Genomic DNA, 16,356 nt, shown 5'->3' with positions numbered 1-16,356 from the left:
AGAGCAACTCACATCTATTGAGTGCCTTCCCTGTGTGTGATACGGGGCCCAATATTTTAGAAATCTTATTTTATTTAGTACTCACGATCACTTAGAAGATAGAAACCACTGATAGTTATGTCGCAGATGTGGGGACTGAAGATTCAAAAGGTTAAGTGACCTGTCCTGGGACATGAGGAGGCAGAGAGGGGACAGCTTTGTCTGATGCAAAGCCAAAGTCTGCACTGTTGGCCGACTTGGGTTGGTAGGTGTGAATGAAGGAAAAAAAGAAGAGTGGAAGAAAATTCTTTCAAGTCTGAGACTGGGAGAGGAGTGTTTTATTCTTGATGGTATTGCAGGATTCATCAATAATTGTCTCTGGGATCTGGGCCCTGAGATGAAATGCTTCCCTTTACAATCAGGAATATCTGTTGGGGAACATTCATCCTTGGCCAGAACATGGAGCACTTTTGTCTTCATATTTTATTGATTCATCTGCCTGGAGATGAAAGGGCGAGAAAGAACGTTTTTGCCTGTGACAGCCGTTGTGCTTTTTCTCCTGGAGAAGCAAAAGGAATTAGGAACTCAGTTAAATGAGGAGCGATGATTGAGAGTGGGGAGAGGAAAAAGAGAGGAAAATGTCTCTTGGCTTTTCAGACCCTTCCAGCAGGAAGCAAAGAGCTTGATAGATTCTGTGCCACAGGAAGACCTAGTAACAATTTAATGGGTCCACTAGACAGTGCCATTAGGGGGTGATAGGCAGTATATAATTATTTTTAACATGCATGTATGGTTAGGGCTTGAAATGTATCACAGTGCTGTCCAGTACTAAAGAAGCATAGATAGACAATTCTCCCCGTGTATGGGAAGGAAACCAGTCTAAGTAACCCACTGGGGATAAAAACATGAAGAGTTTAATGAAAATTAAGGCTCTGCAAGAGAAAGTGAGACTCTTTCTTCATAAGCCAGCTTTGAAATATTTTAAGTTGCTCTTAGGAGGAAATGTATTCAGTTATTCACAAAACACTCCCTTGGAAAGAATTGTCTTAAGCTACATTTGCATCCTGTCTTAAGAGCTAGACAGTAAGCATGGCAGAAATTTTTGCGACCTCTTAACAGTTAGCCTCAGGAGATATTTATGTAAACATCACTGTGAGCGAAAAAACGAAATGACAAAATAGGTGAATAATCACTCTATAACCATGTATACCATTGCTCCTGCAGTTGAAGGAACACTTCCAACAACATCCTGGAAGAATATTATCTGTAGAATCTGAGAATCTGTTAGCATCAGGTGGATTGAAAACAGCCAAACTTTCTACGTATTGTCAAAATATGTGAACAGGTCTCATGAGTAATTTCTTAAATTTCAAGATTAATTAGTGTCTCACAATAATTTATTTAAAAATCCATATGCCATTACACATCTAAATTTCCATAATTATCTCTTCCAGGATAATAATAAAAATTTGCCCCTCAAACTCATCCCTTTGGTTATTTAGAATCTTATGTCCTCTTAGTGGATGCGTAGGTGATTATATAATGCTTCGAATAGAATTTTTAGCCTAAACATACATTAAATTCTGTTTTGGGATGGAATGCAAACGTTTATAATTTGGGATTAGAACAAATTTAAATTATGGAAGTATTTTTTAGAACCTTGGGCTCTGTATTTGATTTCATGAAAACTAAACAAAATTGGCCAGAACATACTGACAAGTATTTTGGCTGTCTAAGTGTTTTATGTTTACAAAATACTAAAGATTAAGAAGAATCCTCTTCCTGCATCAAGAGACCTTTAAAATGGCTTTACATGTTTTCTACTTAAGACATGAATTGAGAGAAAGACTCCAGCTGTCTAGCTTTGACTTTAGATCGGCACCAGTCCTTCCACATCTCTCAGTCTCCAAATTGAGAGCTTCCAGGCTTGGAAGTGCCTTCTCTTCCCAGCCAGCACCCCTGCTCATGGGAGAGGCCGCCGCCATGATGGTTAGGAGTTTACGCTCTGGAGACTGGCTTCAGATTATAGATTTGCCACTTGTAGTTACGGGACCGAGAACAAACTCTCTGTATCTCACCATCACCGTCTGTAAAGGGAGGATGATAAATAACATCTATGTTGTAAGAAAAATTGTGTGGGTTAAAGGAGATAATATGGGTACAGGGCTTGGTACAAGGTTCTTCCTGAAAAATGCCTGCAAACAGCTCTGTGCATGTTTTAAAATGTTTATTTTTAAACAGCTATTAATAATAATAATAATAGTGAGAGAATAGAATCCACTGTCTTCACTTAGTCATTAAATCAACTTGAGTTGTTTCTATTTAATTTTGCTTTTGAAGTGGCATTTTGTATTTATTTTATTACATGAGCATCACACACCCATGGTAATAACAAATTTTAAGTTCACATAAATAAGAAGGAAAGAATCACTCAGTCTTGCCATCCAGAAGACATCTGTAATGACATCAATACTTACACATGTGTGCCGCATGGATGTGCGCGCGCACACACACACACACACACACACACACACACCTTTTTTCCCCATGAAGATATATGTCTCTGCAATGCATAATCACGTTTAAACCAAAGTGGTATAAACACTCTGTAAATGTTTGTTAAAGGCACATGTACTGGAATCAAATTGCCTTGATTTAATTCCCGACTTTGCCACTCAATAGACCATGTGATCTTGGGCAAACTATCGACCCCCATTATGTGTTGGTCTTTTTATCTGTAAAAGGAGAATATCTATAGGATCTTCCTCAAAGTGTTGTGAGGATTAAATAAGATTTTATATAAAGTATAGCACCCTTAATTGTAGAAGTCACTGTGTAGGATGCTTTGAAGGATCCCATTTTGAGGGGGTTCCACCAGTAAAATGCCAAGATCTAGTGTGGATCTGTTTCCATTGCTACTCTTCTCTCTCTGCCACCTCGAGGACTTTAACTGTTCGCTTGCCTGACCAGTGTTGAAATTTGTCTGAATTGTAAGTGACTTATTAATAGAGAAGTCTAATTCAGTTGAGACAAAATGCCCACAGTAAGATGATTTCTCCCAATTTAATCAGACTGGGAATAAGAACTGTGTCTTAGACTTCTTCATATTCCCCATGTGCCCACAAACTATGCTTTGAATTTTAAAATTTTGGTGCTTTTTAAAAGGGTACTAGGGGCGCCTGGGTGGCGCAGTTGGTTAAGCGTCCGACTTCAGCTCAGGTCACGATCTCGCGGTCCGTGAGTTCGAGCCCCGCGTCGGGCTCTGGGCTGATGGCTCAGAGCCTGGAGCCTGTTTCCGATTCTGTGTCTCCCTCTCTCTCTGCCCCTCCCCCATTCATGCTCTGTCTCTCTCTGTCCCAAAAATAAATAAACGTTGAAAAAAAAATTAAAAAAAAATAAATAAAAGGGTACTAAACAAATCTATTGAGTAACATTCATGACCTCAGGAAAAGTTTACTGGGTGTCCTAAATGAGTAACTTGTCTTTTTTACTTTAAAAGAGGTGATTGAATGAGCTGATAACTTTTTTTTTTAATACAGTATTGCTTGAATTGCATTAGAAAAAATTTTTTTCACTCTGCTTTCAGGCCCAAATAGCATTAAATGTCTTTTCTCCAAGTTGACATTTGCTCTTTGCTATCTGTCCATAAAAAATGTAAGGCAAAAGATGAAAGTAATGCCCTAAAAAAATTGAAATCTCTCCAAAGGTGATTGTACAAAAATTATCCATTAAACTTTATAATTAAGGCCCTTGATAAAATGCACATGTTAAGTGAGTTTTTGGAGGAGCCCCTCTTTCTTCATTCTCCCTTTTAAAAGATTAATTCATTAAACTGAAACCAATCAGAGGAAGAAAACCCTATACAGGCTTGAAATTTTGTTTGGAAACAATTAGGTTCTGTCTTTCCCAAAATATAGATTGTGCAAGTAATGGGGAACTTGGCTAGAACAAGCTCGTTGACAAGATGTGGCTATTTTTTGACAATATTTGAGCTATTTTTAGTTATTGTGCTGTTTGTGCTTAATAACATTTGACATGAACACTCACTTGCATGGAAGTTATCCTTTTAAGATATAATGAGGAAATAGTTGGCATTTGTTTTGGGAAAATATCCTGTTTTTAGTAAAAAAAAAAAAAACCACCCTGTACTCAGAAGAGATAAATATCCTCATTGACATTAAGTGTGGAGAAATTGCATTAGGAAACGTAACACTTAACTTATAACACTACATGTAAAACTTATTCTGAAGAAGTAAAAATCTTCATCTACAAAACATGTTAGCGCTTTTATTTTTTCTTTCAAGTATATCCAGTCACTGAAAGTAGACTAATAAAATTTTGTCTGGTAGAGAAAATTAGGGGAATTGCTTTAATAAATAAGAACAGTTTTTAATTAACACTGTCAGTAAAAGGAGTCCTTCTAAAGTCCTCGAAAATACTTAAAAACAGCTTCCCTGCTTCAAGAGATTGTTTCAAGTATGATCTTCCCCTCACTACTTTTTTCCTTCATCGGTAGTAGAAGATTGTTTGAGTTTTGTCCTTGTTAAGTATCGCACATCTCCAGCAAGTGGGGTATGAAGTAGTGAGATGTAACACTTCAGCATCTGGTGGGTCCATTGACTTCCCATAAGTGAACGAGTCGGCCAAATCAAAACGAGTTCCATCTCTGGATCTTGTTTCCCTGCACATGGGGCTCACACTTCCCTCACGTCCTGGCCTCCTCTGAAGACCCCGAGAGCTCTGGAACTCCTGAAAGATTTGCCTCCCTGAGGCTCTGATCTGTACTCAGGGCCTCCTTCAATGGAGCCAACTGGGAATCTCAGCAGGTAACCATGCTTGTCCCCAGCACTACAAATCCAAAAGTTGTCTGGCAGTCCAACCATGACACGTCCGGCAAAAGGGGCTGCTGTGTTCCTGCTGCTGACGTGATTGGTTTAGGAACCCAGGCAAGTCAGATAGGGGAATGACTCATCAATAGAACCATCTGCAAAAGGTCAGTAGGGGGCATCTTGACTGCCCTCTATTCTTTTCTGTTTTTTCTCTTTAGATTACTATTCTCTAGGGATGTGTGTGTGTGTGTGTGTGTGTGTGTGTGTGTGTGTGTGTGTCTGTTTTTTTATACCTCTGTCAAAAAGCCACACATATACAGAGCTTATAATCACAAAAATAACAAAGTAAAGCATATACAAGGATTGTAATAAAATAAGAACAGTGCCCGGCCCTACCTTAGCCCAACTTATCTCCCTTTTCTAGTTCTTTACCTCAGAAATGACTGCTTACAAATCTTTCAACTCTTCATTCTGGTATTGACTTTCCTATTTCTAAATAATGACTAATAATTAATGTCTGTTTCTACAGATATTTCTTGATTTTCCAGTTTTGGGTATCAGCTACTGACTGCCTACAAACGTTTCAAATACAGTCTTATCACATATTTGGTAAAATACTTTTTAGCACTACACACACACACACACACACAAATATTCTTCATAGTTGAGTCACATAGCGTATGGATTATATGTCCTTTCTATTACAATTTGTCTTCCTACGATGCTAACATTGTCTCGGTTTTTTTTGCTCATCCTTTCATATTCTTTAACGAACCTCTAATAGTCACTAACATGTATTTAGCAGGTGCTTCATGCCCAACATCGCTGTAAGTAATTTCTAGGCAGGAGGTTTGGAGACAGGAGGTGTTGCATGTCATGTCCTGGCAGAAAAGGATAAAGTCCAAGTTCCCTGCTGCGCCATAGAAGATCTGGCCCCAGGTTGCCCACCAGCCTCATTCCTTGTCTTCTCCTTCCCGTTACTTTGCAGTCCAGCCCCACTGGACTTGAACTTACCAAGCCTGCTCTTTTTCCCTGGCCTTTTCCAGCCCCACTGCTGCCTGAATCACTCCTCTGCCCCCCTTCCTTGCCTTCTATCCATCCTTGGGTGCCATCCTCTCTAACCCCTAAAAACTGTTAGTGTCCCTCAGTGTGTACCTCCTGCAGCACCCTGTTCTCCCCACCCACCGCTCTCTGCAAGTTCATTACTTGTTTACGGTGGGTTTTTCTCACTGAACCATGAGCTCCATGAAGGTGAGTCCGAGTGGTCTTGTTCCCCGAGGAGGCTTCAGTGTTTGGCATCTAAATTTTTGGCTGTTTAATAAATTTTAGCTGTTGTAAGATGGGGTCTCTAAGGAGAATGACAATGACATAAATGCACATGACAACATTGCAGTGATTCAGGGTGAGAAAATCCCAAGTGAGGATAATGAATTGTTTACTCACATGAAGTAATTCTGTTTCTCCTTTATAGGTTGCCTAACCTTCAACTGGCTGAGACTTGTTGCAATTATAAAGTGAGAGATTGGGCACTTGTAGATTGGGCAACCTGGGTGCAAGAATCTAGTTCTTATTCAGATTTTGCAAATGATCCTTGGAAGACTTGAAGAAATAAATTAACATCTTGAAGGGTCACTGTGGCTGGCCGTGTGTTCTCTAAGTTTCCATCTGCCATAACACACTTGAGGGATATGCCATGCCTAAAGCAGTGATTCTCTGGGCAGTGAAACCAGAGAAACCAATGAGGGCTCTACCTTCATGGAGCCTCCAGTCTATTCATGAAGACAAACAATTAGCAGCCCAGCACATATAAATATGGACTTGCAGATGGAAAAAACTGGTGTCAAATTGGAGGCCAAATGGTCATAGGGAGTAGAGAGGAAGTTCTACCTAAGTGGCCAGGGAAGGAGAGCCTGAGGAAGTGTCATTTGAATAAAAGGTCAGGGAAAATGTATTCTCAGATGAGGGAAAACAAGTTCAAAGTCTCTAGGAGAGGCGATGGTTACGATGGTTATGTCTCTAAGACAACATGGTTATGTCTAGAAGCCAAAAGCAGTGCATTGTGGTTGCAGCAGAGGAATAAAAAGAAGAAGGGCTCAAAATCAAGTTTGAGAGACAGGCAGGAGTCTCATTATTTGGGGTTGGGAAGCCTGTGCTACTCAGCTTGAGGTCTGAACATGGGTTGCTAGTGGGCAAACTGCTACCCATCTGTGATAAGAAAAAGAGCTTGTGTGGATGTAAATCAGTTATGTCACCTAGAACACTGTACCGAGCTTATACAAATGCACACCTGCAGACACACGTTTAGCAAGACTTGCTCAATAAAAAAAGGAGTGTGCTGGGGCGCCTGGGTGGCTCAGTCGGTTGAGCATCCAACTTCGGCTCAGGTCACGATCTCGCGGTCGGTGAGTTCGAGCCCCACGTCAGGCTCTGGGCTGATGGCTCAGAGCCTGGAACCTACTTCCGATTCTGCGTCTCCCTCTCTCTCTGCCCCTCCCCCGTTCATGCTCTGTCTCTCTCTCTCAAAAATAAATAAATGTTAAAAAAAAAATTAAAAAAAAAAAGAGTGTGCTGGTTTATATTTATGTTCTGATGTAAATTCCTTATCTTGTTGCAGACCAACACTTTGAGCATACAGTGGGCATATATTAAAAGATTTCCAGTGGCTGTGAATGTGCATTTGGTGGTGAGGGAGTTGGTGGTGGTGGTGGGGGGGTGTTAACGCATGATCGGATTCACTTTTCAAATAGACATCTGTGGCTACAGAACAGAGAGTGGGGTAGAAGAGGCAGAAGAGAACAGTCAGGACCAGCATTCTAGCAAAGAGATAGATGATGATGACCCGAACCAAGATGGCGGCAACAGAAGTGGAAGATTAGCAAACAGATCATGATATATTCGGGGGTAGAATCTATAGGATGTTCTCATGGATTGGGGTATGGGGTGCTAAGAGGGCACTTCAAACTTGGCTTCCAGGTTTCTGTTCTGAACAAGTGTTTGAATATTTATGTCCCTGACTGAGATAATAGCAGTAGAGGATGAATGAGTTTAGAATCGGGGAGGTGGTATGCATGGCTGCTAATGTAGTAGTTATAATCGTGGACTTTTAAATAACAAGATCCTTTATGAAATCTCCAAATTAATAAATACTACCACAGCCCATATTTTTTCCCATAAACACTTTTTTTTTTTGAAAGCAGGAGAGAGAAAGATCAAAAGTTGTGTTGAGATACAGATACTGGCGTTAGGCTCACTCATCAGCTGAGGGACCTTTTCATCATAAGTGATTCAACTATGTGACTAAGCCAAGTTATGCAGCTATCATGTTCTTGAGGGGTGCTTCCGAATGGCTAAAGTTATAAATCTTCAATCCATGAACAGCAAGGGCATGTCCAGGTTGAGGAGTCAGTTTCATCCTAACTGTCAACCCTGAGTGCTTTTTGACGGACGCTCGGAGAACTCTTTTAAGGCTGCATCTGGAGTGCGTGAAAAAAGCACAGTCATCGATGCTCAGTGTGGACATTGGTTACAGGAGGATCTGTGGCAGCAGGCGGGCCTAATATTTGCTGACTCCCTGCATTTTTCAGGTACAGAAAACGAATTGGATAAATGCCTCAACATGTGGCACTGGCTATATCCCTTCAAATATTGCAAAATGGAATGGGCACTAAACTTTGAAGGGAACTGTCTATGTGATTAAAACTCAGAACGGGTTCCAAGAGCTGGAAAACAATGTCATTACTGTTTTCCTTCCACCAATCTATTTGAGTCAAAGCTGGTTGATACCTAAAATGCCGTCTGGAACGTCAATGCAGTTTTGCTCTGGGATCTATTACGGATAGAAAGACAGCCTGATGAAGACTGGGCAAATCCCACAGGTCTGGCTGGGCTAATTGCCATGGGGTCCAATCATATGGCTGCGCCTGGGGATACGGTGGGCCGTTCTCAGCTTCTCCAACTTTATTCTATGGACAAAACTGTATTGCTTTCTGTTTACTCATTTCCATTTAATTTGGCTTTGTCATCCCTCCTACTACCTCTGAATCCTTCCCACAAATGGAGGCCTTTTGCTTTCTAACCCTAAAGAAGATTTAGGGGACCACGTGAAGTATTTGGGGTTGCCAAGGGAACTGAAGACTCATCTGGCTCGTCAGAGAGAGGCAGCATTTTGGTGGAACATCGGGAAGACTGCTGCCAACCTCTGCTCAGGTTACGGAGACAGGAAGGCTGATGCATGACATTAGAGATGATTATCCAAGGACTCTGCCAAAACTCCATGATAATTATTATCATGGTGAAGCAGAAGGGGAATAATGATTCGAGGAAGTTGATAGAACAAGTCGCATAAGTTGTATGGTCAAAAACCACGAACAACCTCATTTTCCAGTGAGGAGAAGACACTGGTGAATTTTGTAATTTAGATATTTTGTCAAGGAGTTCCAGAATTCCCTGTTGGACAAGAGGAAAAAAGAGGCCAAATTCAAAAGAATTACTTTTAATTCACCCTGAGATGTTTGCTGTGGGTGTGAAAATGAATTCAGATCGCAAGCATGTGCCTGTTTGTTAACATTCACGTGGACTCATAGAGTTGGAGATGTGTGAAGTCATTCAGTTTAGGTGGTTTCAAACTTTTTATTCTTTATCATAGCACAAGTTAAAATAAAAACTCCTTTTGTTCAACTTTTTTTCTAATGTTTATTTTAATTTTGAGGGAGAGAGAGACAAAGTGCAAGCAGGGGAGGGGCAGAGAGAGAGGGAGACACAGAATCGGAAACAAGCTCCAGGCTCCAAGCTGTCAGCACAGATCCTGACGCGGGGCTCAAACTCATGAACCCCAAGATCGTGACCTGAGCCGAAGTTGGACGCTCAACTGACTGAGCCACCCAGGTCCCCCTCTTTTGTTCAACTGGAAAGATTTTATTTATTTATTTAATGTTTGTTTTTGAGAGACACAGAGTGTGGTGGGGAGGTACAGAGAGAGAGTGGGAGACACAGAATCTGAAGCAGGCTTCAGGCTCTGAGCTGTCAGCACAGAGCCTGACGTGGGGCTCAAACTCACAAACTGTGCGAACGTGACATGAGCTGAAGATGCTTAACCAACTGAGCCACCCAGGCACCCTAACTTTTGTTCAATTTTAATACAAAACAGGTAAAAGCAAAGATGATCGTGCGGGAGATGGAGAGGAAAGTCACAAGCATGACCCATCTGGTTCTGTGTCCCTCTCACCCACTGATTTTTCCATGAGACGCCTCTGGTCTAAGGACTTAGTGTGAAAACCACTTATCTAATGCAACTTGCCTGGTTTGTAACAGGAGATAAAGTGACCTACCCAGAATCCCACAGTTAGTTACTTGGGAGACCAGATCCCTGTACAGCGATGTTTCTACTACGTCATACTTGAAGCGTTAATGACAATCCTCCTACATCCTGAGCCCCCTCTAACTTGTCCTACTCCTCATATCAACAGTATTACATTTATTATCTTCTTCTTCCCATGTTAATCAATGGACTTCATCCCATTACCGCAATTCTCCTGACAGCTTACAGAAGAATATATCTGACTCAACATACCCATGAAAGTGGAGCAGGGAGCCGTGGATATGCCTTCCTCAGCCAAGGCTCACAGTGATTGCTGCTCCTGAACATGCCCTGTGAAGGAGGGTTCCAGGCCATGACCACAGCTGGGTGGGAGGTGGGGAGGGGAGAGGAATCTGTCTTGTCTTCTATGGTGTTGCCCTGCCACGTGACAGAAGAGAGTCATGGGAATTTTCTGCAGGTCCCAGGTTGTTTGAATGCTGCCTCTCTCAGAACTGACATTGTGTTTGGCCTTTGGTGAATGATTAATTTTCATAGCCTGTTTTGTGAGATTTTTAATCGCGTGTAGTTAATACACAGACTGTTACAAAGCATAATAGCATCTGTCATCTGAGTAAAAGAAGTGTTAATTTTATATGGACTTCTAAGGATCAGTGATTTTTAGAGATACATGTGATCATAGAGAGTTTCTCATCCATTTTTTTTTCTCACATAACGAGGAAGTTGACGCCCAGAGCAGTGAAGAGCTGTGTCTATGATGAATCAGGTGAATCAGTTGGTTTGAGGTGTGAACCCAGCCCTCGTTGCTCAACACCCATTGTTCATTCCACTCTTTGATTGGTTTGATTGGATTGAAAAAATATGCATTGTGTGTCCTTTAGTGCAAAATATCTGTATGAGGGAGGGAGATTTTCCTATTTTCTTGACGGAGAAGGGCAGACAATGAAAACTCTTGAAGAGCTGGGCTCTTGGGTTTTTTTTTTTTTTTTTTTTTTTTGCAAGAGATGGGCACCCTAAAAGCATCGTTTGCCAGTCCCTTTGGTATTTTTTTTTTTTTTTTTTTTTTGTCCACAAGAGCAGTCACTGTTTTACGCTGGGAGTTTAGGTATAGTCAAGGGTACTGGCTATAATCTTTAGGTTAATGACGGCCACCCTTTATTTTTAACCTTGAACAAGATACAATTTGATCCAATAGTTCTAATGCTGTCAGAACTCTGGAGTGCAATTCCTTTGAGCTAATTTGTGAAGTTCAGACCCACGGCTACGGATGTCACCATCAAATATGGGCACCATCCGGCCCATGTGGGCCATATGGATCTATACAAGTCGATCATCTCTCTTGGAGAGATGAAGTGACCTATATATGACAATGATGAGAAGGATGTTTCTTCATGGTATTAACTTCATCCTTGAAGAGAAAATTGTTGCTATCTTTCTATCTTTGGAGCCAATCTGTTAGAGATGAAAAGTTTGTGCAGGAGCTGGGTGATCTGAGTCTGAATCCTGGGCCTGCCTATTACTGGCTGTGTGACCATTGTTGAGTTAGTTAACCTTGCTGTGCCCGAAGGTTTGTATCACAGAACAGGTTAATCAGAATAAACATCTCAAAATGTTTCTGAAGATTAAATGAGTGGATACGTACAGCTATTAGAACAGTGTGGCAGGTAGTAAGCACTTAATAAATATTATTTATTATTACCTTCATATGAATTAAAGGCATCTGCTAAACTCTAGGTAAACATCAAACTTCTAATTGTTTAAAATGAATATGAAATAATAAATATTTGCTATATTTGTTGTTTGGAGCAGCTGTATTTTGAGATCATTTGTTATGTAGCTATGGCTAACCAAAATACACACTAACCATGGTTAACAGTCACCACCTGATACGGATATTGTTGAGACAGAGCAGGTCTGATATCTAATTCTTGTTCTTTCACATACTCAATAAGCATTTACTGTGTGCTGGGCAGTGTGGACACAAAAGTCACTTTTAAAAAAGACACTGTCTTTGCCTTCTGGGGAAAGGCAAGCTTGCAAAATGTGTGGCAAACGTATTCATGAAACGTCACAAACGTACTTTAAACTGTGACTTGTTATAAGTGTTTAATTTAGGTAGTTTATTAAATATATGATTGAATGTCTTTGCTCTATTAAACAAACAAATGAAAACCCCGTGTAGACATTGAAATGGATTTCAGCTGTGGTCTTACTTTGGCTGTTTAGGAAGCTCTAAGGAATCACCCAATCACTGATGGCCTCTTCTGGGCAGGCTTTTCTTGTTACTTAAAGCCAGAGATAGGGGAAGTCTGTTTTCTGTGACTTTATTCATTCGGTGTGCATTCTTGAGTGTTGTTAATAGGGCACACCCCAGGCCAGGTGACTACGGGTGGAGGAAGGGCAGGGTGAGGACAGAAACCTGATTAAGACATGGTGTCCACTCTCAGAGGGCATCAGGAGGGAGGGGGAGAGGTGGGGATTCAAAGAACGTTGAGTGGTCCCTGCCTTCAAAGGGCTCACTGTCTTGAGACAGATAAGGTCAGTAAACAAATGGTGACACAGCAGGGAGAGAGGTGCGAAGTGCTGAGGGAAGCACAGAAAAGGAAGTGACTAAGACAGCCTGACGGGACCCAGGGAAGTTTCAGGCAGGAAATGGCACATAAAGTGGGTCAAAGGATGACTAACTGTTTGCCTGTTGGAAGAGAGAAGGTGGGTTTTAAGGCAGGGGAAACTGCATGTGCAAAGGCACGGAGGCACAACACTCAAAAGTTGGCAACATTAGGACTGTGTGAGCAATTCGGAAAGAGTATGGCACTGCCCTGCTTCAACGACACATCATTGCCCAAGTTCCTTAGCTTAGCTGGCGAAGCCTGGCATGAGACAGTCCCTGCCCACCTGCGCAACCCCGTCTCTTGCTTCACAACCACCAGCCACATGGGCTCCTTTTTGTCTTTGGATCATCATTAGCGTGATTCTACTTCAGATCTGCTGCACTTACTGCTTCTTTTCTTGGGAACAGTTCCTCCTTTCTGTTTGCATGGCTGATCTTAATCTTCAGGTCTTACCTCCTCCGGGGGGCCATCCTCAGGGCCATTTTCCTTGAAGCAAGTCCCCTAGTATTCCCTATGACAGCACATGTCACACAGGAGGCATTGTGACCTGCGCCTACCTGCCACTCAGGAATGTAGCATGAGACCTGGGAGTAGGCACACAGACTGTCTTGCTCCTGTTGTCTCCCTAGTGCCCAGATGGGTCTTTAATGCTCTGCTTGATAGAAATTTGTTGAATGAGGAGAGGAAAACATCAATGAATGAATGGATGAATGGATAAAAAAATTGGAAAAATTGGTCTGGATATCTGCCATTTGTTTCTCCAGGTTCAATCTCCATCCTTCTTCATCAAATTCTGTGTCATGGAAGGGAACTGTGTGAACCACATTAATATTCACCCTTTGGGTTGGATTCAGCCACAAGGGGGCAGCTAAGAGAGAGAAGGGATTGATGCCTTGAGCATTCTACACCTCTCCTCTGTTGGTATCTGTAGGGGATCTCCTCACACAGCCTCTCTGTTTCTAGGGAAGGGTAAATGCCTTCTCCCTTCCTCACTTTAAGGGGAGTGACACCTCCTCTTATCTTTCCATGTCGCTACCCTTGTGGTTTCTCTGTAGTCTACCTACCACTTTGTAGGTAGTCCCTCTATTAATCTTCTTTCAATGTACCTATGCTGATCTGTTTCCTACTGCAATCTGGGAAGACACAAGAGGGCTGGGACAAGTTGGGAAAGGCCTTGCATGCATCGAAAGAGTTCAGATCATATTCATTTGGAAATAGAGAGCCATGAACAATAGATCTTTACACAGAGCTTTAATATAACCCGAAGAGTGAGGCAAACACTTGGGGTCAGTGTAGATCATGTTCTCCCAACCTTTGATAGTGCATCTCATCAATGAAAACTGATTGAGCGTGTCGTGCTAATATACACATATCCGCTTATTTGTAAATTATATACATCCATGCTTGTATTAGCATGTATACATTTATATAGTGTAAAATATAAAAGTAGACATTAAAAAGCACAGAATACAGATAAAATAAACTGTATTTAAAAGATTTAAAATTAATTTTTAATCTTTATCTCACTAAAAACCATACCATTACTGCTCTGATGGCTTCATTTTTAAGGGTCTCGCTAAAATTATAGCCAATATTTTGATATAAACTTAGAGTGATGTTCATTGTCAAGGAGGGTGCATAAAAATCCAAATTCCAGGGACACCTGAGTGGCTCAGTCAGTTAAGCAGCAGACTTCAACTCAGGTCATGATCTCGCGGTTCATGGGCTAGAGCCCCGCATCAGGCTCAGCGCCTGGAACCTGCTTCAGATTCTGTGTTTCCCTCTGTCTCTCTGCCTCTTCCCCACTGGCACTCTGTCTCTCAAAACTGAATGAACATTAAAAAAAAAATTAAAAAAAATCCAGATTCCAAATCATCTTCTTAATAACTTCATGGGCTTCAAAGGTAGGCTAATCTCTTGTCAGATCTAATTATATTATAATGTATTAAACACATAATTTGGCCCACATGATTAAATACAGACCAAGAACCAGGAGTTTTGTCTCATCCTAAAAGAAAGACCCAGGGCTTTTGGGGTCTGATCTAAATAAAACTTCAGAACAATCCTGCAAAACAACATTATTTTTACCTTTTTTATAATGAGGAAACTTTTTGCAAACATGGAAAGATCAAAGAACTCGCCCAGGAGCTAGTAAGTGTCAGAGAAAGCTTTAGCCTGCCTGTGCCCAGAGAACTTGTCCCTAATCTACCATATGATGCCAAGAAAGAAGAGGGAATTTTGGTATGCTTTTATCAGATGGCCTTGATTTTCTCAGTAAAATAGAAGAAGGGGCTTCCTGGACTTAAAAGGCTATGTTCAGATAAAATTGGAGTGAAATGTGCTGATTACTCAGCTGGAGGGCAGAGCACCTTTGAAATTGTTATCTTTGCTCTTCTCCACATTCAAAACAAGAATTTGACATTCTCTTCATACGGTTCACTCTTATTCACTCTAACTCCATCATGGTTTCTCTGTGGTTCCTTCCTCCCCAGCTGGAGCTTTCTTTTGCTTGGCACTAGGTAATTCTCCAAGTGAATACGAGCTTTGATGGGGAAAAAATAAAGAATGCATGTTTCCTTTATTTGTTGTTGGTTCATTGTTTCTGGACCCCAGTTGCAAGATGTTGAGGTGAATGTCACATAATGCCAAGTTCCTAGAGGGGAAATGCTGGGAGATCATTCAAGAAAACATTTAAAGGAGGCCACAATTATGAGATATATAAACCTTGATGAGACTGTCTATTCTGCTAGTTGGGCAGATGATGCTAATATCAGAATGCTTCGGGAGCTCTGGGCACCATCATATCCAGTCAATGAGTCTTAAGTGTGACCACTCCCTGTCTTCTCTTAACAGAGACCCAGCACTCCAGAAGGTCATAACTATTGAAAAGGGTTCAGGGATGAGGGGATGGGTTGGGGGGGGGGTGCTTCCAGCACAGGTAATAGGAAGATACCAGCTGAGAGGGTAAGTGTGTGGAGAGTAAGGCGGGAACTTGGGTGAATTTTAGAAGAGGAGCCATGGGAATTGTGACCAAGGAGTCAACCAGAAGGGAACAAGATGATCTCTGAGTTACACATGGAAAGAGCCCTTCAAATGTCCTAGCTCTTTCCACATGCTGTTATATGCACCTCTAGAGAAGGCTGGTAGAGAAACAAGCCACTTCACCTTGATAAATACATTTTCAAAGATTATCGTCTAGAGTGGGAGAGAAAACAAACAGAATTTGTGCCTGCAAAGTAATTCATAGTAATCCGCTGGGATGCCGTGGGAAATTCAAAGCGTTATGTTAAGAGTGTGGAAAAGGTAGCACTTTTAATATATTTCCTATTATTTCTGACTGAATAGGTCAAGCAGTAAACACTGTTGAATACTGGCCTTTTATTATGGCTTGAGAAATTTTGGAAAGCATTATGATTCTTTAATAAACCCATAGAGTATAATGTTTCTATGAGGGTGTATACTCATGGGTCTACACACACAAAGGCACACATCAGTGTAACCGGGGACAAAGAGCCACTGCCGTCTTCCTGCAATGGGCTGTCAATCTCCTGCCAGCAATCAATAGTACAATCACTCTGGGCCCCGCATTGGAGAGGCGAGCGGAGGACGGACTGAGGTGGGA

General features: G+C 41.4%; 1 long non-coding RNA gene across 1 annotated transcript; it reads right to left on the bottom strand.

Annotated features, from left to right (window-relative positions):
- Positions 1 to 300: 300 nt before the first annotated feature.
- Positions 301 to 13,236, bottom strand: LOC123386679. The gene is made up of 2 exons (XR_006600963.1): positions 13,121 to 13,236; positions 301 to 538 (listed from the first exon to the last, which is right to left on the bottom strand). It is a non-coding gene; the product is annotated as an uncharacterized LOC123386679 (long non-coding RNA).
- Between the last annotated feature and the right edge of the window lie 3,120 nt (positions 13,237 to 16,356).

The sequence above is a fragment of the Felis catus genome, chromosome B4, assembly GCF_018350175.1.
Source record: "Felis catus isolate Fca126 chromosome B4, F.catus_Fca126_mat1.0, whole genome shotgun sequence".
Lineage (NCBI taxonomy): Eukaryota > Metazoa > Chordata > Mammalia > Carnivora > Felidae > Felis > Felis catus.
The sequence above is the reverse complement of the archived record's forward strand: the minus strand, read 5'-3'. Positions and strand labels throughout refer to the sequence as shown.